We start from the raw sequence: 6,000 nt of genomic DNA on the forward strand, positions 1-6,000 counted from the left end.
TCCCCACTTAGTGCGCAAATAATTATTATTTTAAATTAAAATATAGTCTGGTGTATACAGTTTTTACTTTCTTCCTTCCTAACCTTAAATCACCATGTGGCTTTCAAATTGCTATGGGATTCTATCATCAGGGAATACAATTTCTGAAGCAACATTTCCTAACCGCTTTTTGGCCGGATTACCAGACCGGATCACGGCTGGTATTGAAGCCGGGATCCGACCAGTTTACTGTGACGATTTTAGCCGGATCCCGGCCGGATTTCCCGACCAGCGCCCGGCTTAAAGCGGGGCTATCCGGCTGGGCCCCGGCCGGATTCCTGATTGGATTCCTATATGGCTTATTATCATCTTTAAAAGATTATCAAATATGATAAATACCTTTCATTAGGATGTATATCACAAATTTTTTCATTATAATATTAATAACATAGCCATAAACTTGATCAATAAGTCACGAGAATTTTAACAAGCAGAAAAATTTTAATTAGGCGCGTACCAAGTAGCTTCGTTTTTGGTGTCTCACGCAATTTTAAAAATAAAATATAAAATTAATATTTATTGTATGGGTTGGAAAACTATTCAGGTTGAGAAATTGTTTCGTGTGGAACACTGTATAGGTTAAGACAATTTATAGGTTGGGACACTGTTCAAGTTGAGGCTCTTTATAGTTTGGGAGACTGTATTAGTTGGGACACTTCATAGATGGTTTCACTGTATAGGTTGAGGCAGCGTGTTTTTCTTAATTTTTTTCCATTTTCTTTTCCTCCTTCCTCATCCTTGAACTCTTGTATCGTTATCTCTTCTTTTACAATTTTATTTCAAGTAGAAAACGAGAGATCGATTCCTTTTTTGTGTCACGCGCAATTTTAAAAATAAAATATGAAAATAATATTTACTGTATAGGTTGGGAAACTGTAAAGGTTAGAACAATTTATAGGTTGGTACACTGTGTAAGTTAGGGCTCTTTAAAGGTTAGACACTGTATTGGTTGGGACCCTTTATAGATTCCCTTGTATCCTGATCTTTACTTTTACAATTTTATTTCTACTAGAAAAAAAGATCGAACCCTTTTTTTGTGTTTCACGCAATTTTTAAAATAAAATATGAAATTAATATTCACTGTATAGGTTGGGGCACTGTGTAGTTGGCAGAGCTGGGTTGAGATATTTTGTGTATTTTCTTGAAGATAATTTCTAATATCACCATATAAAAATTAGATTAAAAGTCCCTAGAGTGTGTAATAAGCATAGGAATTTTATGATCAAAGAATGGTAGTGCAAAAGAGGGATAAAGAGAGGAGAGAGTAGGGAGAAAGAGAGAGGAGAGAATGTTGATGGTGATGAGAGGAGGGGCGGTAAGTAGGACTTGGAGAGAAGTTGAGAGAGAGAAGAGCGAAAATCAATCTGGGGCGGGGGGATTGAATCCTACAATAAGGTGCATAGCGCTGCGCAGAGCCATTATGTGACACATTAGACTGCGCAGTGGAGTCCTCTTGTATATATGATTGCGCAGAAGAGTCTCAACAGACTATCGGATTGCGCAGTAGAGATTACTAATGCGTAGAACTGCGCAGTAAGTTATCAAGAGCGTAGGGATGATCGACAGACACGTGTAGCTCACGCGTGTGCGTAGTGAAAGCCTACTCCGGTAGGCAGCGGAGGACTTTCCTGCGCAATCCTATATACTAGAGGACTGCACTTCGCAGTCTAATGTGTCACAAAATGGTTCTGCGCAGCACTATGCACCATATTGTAGGATTCAATCCCCCCCCCCCCCCCCCCCCCCCCGCAGATTAATTTTCGCTCTTCTCTCTCCCAACCTCTCTCCAAGTTCTACTTACCACCCCTCCTGTCATCATCATCAACATTCTCTCCTCTCTCTTTCTCCCTACTCTCTCCTCTATTTGTCCTTTTTTTGCACTCTCACTCTATGATCATAAAATTCCTATGCTTATTACGCACTCTAGGGATTTAGTTGTATCTGAACAACATCAGCTAATTGAATTTTCCCCATGAGGTATTTCAAATGTATATTATTTTAATGTGGTTTGTATGTCAGATACCTCAAATACAATTTTCGTGAAATACTGCCCAGCTCTGGTAGTTTAGGATACTATATATACTAGGAAAGTTCATAGTTTGAGAGATTTTATAGGCTGGGATACTGTGTAGGTTGGGACAGTGCGTTTTTATTAATTTTTTAAAACCGTTTTATGTACCTCTTTCCTGATCCTTTATTCCTTGTATCCGCAAATCTTCAATTCGTATAAGATTTTATATAGTTTGACACAATTCCCTTCCCCTCACCTCCCCTACTCCCACTATCACGTAACCTGCTACCCTCCCCTCATTTTCCCATTCATTTCCCCCTCAGTTCCCCATCCCCTTAACAGCCCTTCTTCCCCACCCATTATTTTTCTTACTTCACCACATTTCACCACCGGTCACCAGCACCACTTCCCCTCCCATCACTTCCCCTGCATCCCAATACCTCATTTCCCTATTAAATAACAAATGTTTATCAATTCGTATAAGCTCTATGATTTCACCCAATTCCCCTCACATCCTTCCCTTACTCACCACACTTCACGTCCTCTAATCCCTCTCCTAATTTTCTCTACATCCGCTTTCCTCATTTCTACTCACTTATCCTACTTCCCTCTTCTTAGTTCCTCTCAGTATCCTCTACTCATCCTCTACTCATTTCCTTCTCAGTGCCCCATCACCCGTAATCAGCACTATTTTCCCTCCCATCACTTACCTTTACATCCCAATACCTCATTTCCCCATTAAATAACAAATGTTTATCAATTCGTATAAGGTTTCCTATAATTTGACCCAATTCCCCTCCCAACACTTCCCCTAATCTCTACCTATCACGTACACTAGTCTCTCTACTGATTTTCCCTACATCCCCTTGCCTCATTTCTACTTACTTGCTCTTCTTCTATCTCGGTAGTTCCTTCCAGTACTCTACTACCTCGTTACTGATTTTCCTCTCACTACCACATTACCCGTCACCAGAACTACTTCCCCTCCCATCACTTCCCCTACATCACAATACCTCATTTTCCCATTGAATAACAAATGTTTATAAATTCGTAATAAGTTTTCTATGATTTGACCCAATTTCCTTCCCATCACTTCCCGTACTCACTAACCCTACTTTTTTTCCCTTAGTTCCTCTCAGTACCCTACTTTCCCTTCACTTATTTCCCTCTTACTGCATCATTACCTTTTAACAGCACTAATTCCCCTGCCATCACTTCCCCTTTATCACAATACTCCTCCTACTTCCCATCCTTTACGTCCTCTAATCCCTCATGTCATTTTCCCTACATCTCCTTTCCTCATTTCTACTCACGTGTCCTACTTCCCTCCCCTTAGTTTCTCTCAGTTGCCTACTTTCACTTTAATAATTTCCCCCTCGCTTCCTCATCACCCATCGCTAGCTCTACTTTTCCTCTCGTTACTTCCCCTACATCCCAATATCTCATTTTTCCTTATTTCCCCTTCGTGGAAAAAATACAATGAGTAGACGGACACCCGAACGAAACGATAAAGATATCTTTCCTTGGCTACGAGCCCTTAAAAAATAAATTAGAAAAAAGAAATTGGCGTAAGAAATCCCCCCTCACCCTATCTGAATAAGGATTCGTAAGATTTTCCAGGCTACCTTCCTTCCCAAAGATCCTTACATAATCAATACACGTCCTCCCTTATTTGACCTCTTTAACATTTCTGCCTATGTACCCTTCCTTTTATTTTTGATCATTTTTTGATCTTTATTTTTCTCATACTTCCTCATATTTTCCTATTGTTTAACTCTTCTCAATTTTCTTCCCTTTTCCGCCTCTTCCTTCCTTCTTATTCTTCTTTTATTTTCCCATTACCTTTGTTACATTTCTTTAGCCTATCCTTTTATTTCTTTAACCCTTCTTTCTTTTCTTGTTTTTCTCATTCATATCTTTTTTTTATTTTCTCTTACTTAAAGGCATTTTTTACCCCGTTTTTGGGTATTTTCGTCCAGCCATCCGTCCTTGCACTTTTTTCCAAAGAGGGGAAATGAGCGAATATAATGGAAGATAAAGTGAAAGAAAGTATGGGAGGGGAATTATGATGAAAAAGGGAAGAAGGAATAGGGAAAGTGCGGGTCAATGCGGAAGGGGGAGCGAGGGGACTTTAAGGAGAGGAAAGAGTCGAAATTATGAGAAATTAGGGTTGGGTAGTGTAGGGAAAGCGCGGAAGGGAAGTAGGGAAAGGGAGTGTTAGTTGTTCAAGCAAGGAGAGAAGGAAGAATTTAAGGAATTAGGGTAAAGGGGAGCGAATTTCAGAAAAGTTGTGGCTAGAACTTATATGAGGTGGGGGGGGGGGGCTTCAATGATTTGTTAATGTCTATATAGACTACGAAGCCCTTATTTGTAAGCTCACGGTGACTACTTTGACTATTTTTTTAAATTTTATTCAAATGAAATCTTCCCCAAGAATAAGCTTATTCATTACTTTCCTTTTTTATTTCTACCATTCCCCATCTTATTCCACTGTTGAACTTTTCCCATTTTTCTTTCCTTTTCTTTCTCTTCTACTGATAATACAAGAATCAAAGAAAAAACAGAGAATCGCGTTTGCACGGGGCAAGAAGCGTCGATAAGTCAAATGAATCGACTTTACCAGAGGAACTTCCGGACTCGGTTACTTCGTTCGGAATATATTGGAGCCATTAGGTTAACTAGAGAAGTTAAGTGCCATCGATTAAGTAACTTTCCTTAAAGTGCTTTTTCCATCAACCCCTGCTTCTAATGCTTCGGCTGAAATCCCATCTGCAACGCAAAAAGCTTTAAAAAAATGTCTTGATTTAAAAAGGAGGAGAACTAAGCTACTTGTAAAAGAGAATTTAATGAGGGCTTAATCCCTCAAAAAGTTTATTGCCGAGGTTTTAAAAATAATTTCTTTTCCAAAGTTGAAAAATTTTTGACTTGCTTAACAAATGAAAGCAAACATTGGAAATACACTGGAAGTTGGATTTTATCAGTCCGGAACTGAAAGAGACTGCGGATATTTCACTTCGACTCCGCTCCCCTCTCATCAAACACTCTTCCACACCACTTTTCATTGCTGCCGTTACTTCCCTTTCCCATTCCTTTATTCTAACACTTTTCGCGCTACTATTAAACCCTACTTCCCCTTTCATACTATCATTCATAACCCCTTACTTCCCGTCACGCCTAATTTCCTTCCGGATTCCTAATTCCTACGCCTAATTCCATTCCCTACTTTCCTTCCCCATCCATCGTTTCCCCTATGTCCCCTTCTCACACTACACCTCCCGGGGAAAAAATACGACGGATCTTTCCTTTTCCAATGCTCCTCTTTCCTTAGAAAAAACTCCCTGAAAAACCTGCAAAATTTGATATTTCAAAGAAAAACTATCATATTTTTTCTGAAAAAAAATCTTCGCTCCACTAGGAATCGAACCACAGATTTTCCGATTTCCGGTCGGGGTCTCTGATGATAAAACAGAGATTCCTTGAAGAACTATTTGAATTGAAGAAAAAAAAATTTAAACAGTAGAATTTAACCAAAAACAGTGAATTTTGATGAAAACAGTTAAATCGTCAACAATCACATTAATTTTTAACCACATATTCGAATTTTCAAATAATAAAGATGAATTTTTAATTAAAAATATAAATTTCCTGCCCAAATATGGAATAGTTATATTTTCATTTAAAAAAGGATTTTACAACAAATAGTTACATTTTTAACAAGAGAGATGTTTAACCAAGTATTTGAATTTGTAAGTGAAAACGATACGTTTCCTACTAGAAATATAATCGTTAAATTTTCAGTATAAAAAAGTTAATTTTCAAACAGAAAAAATAAACGATTTTTGAACAAAATAGTTTCATTTTCAAGAAAATAATTAAATTTTGAGCTAAATATTAGAATCTTCAAAAAAACTTGTTGAGAATGATCTACATTTGTAACGTTATTTCCACTG

Source organism: Belonocnema kinseyi, chromosome 9, assembly GCF_010883055.1.
Source record: "Belonocnema kinseyi isolate 2016_QV_RU_SX_M_011 chromosome 9, B_treatae_v1, whole genome shotgun sequence".
Classification (NCBI taxonomy): Eukaryota; Metazoa; Arthropoda; class Insecta; order Hymenoptera; family Cynipidae; genus Belonocnema; species Belonocnema kinseyi.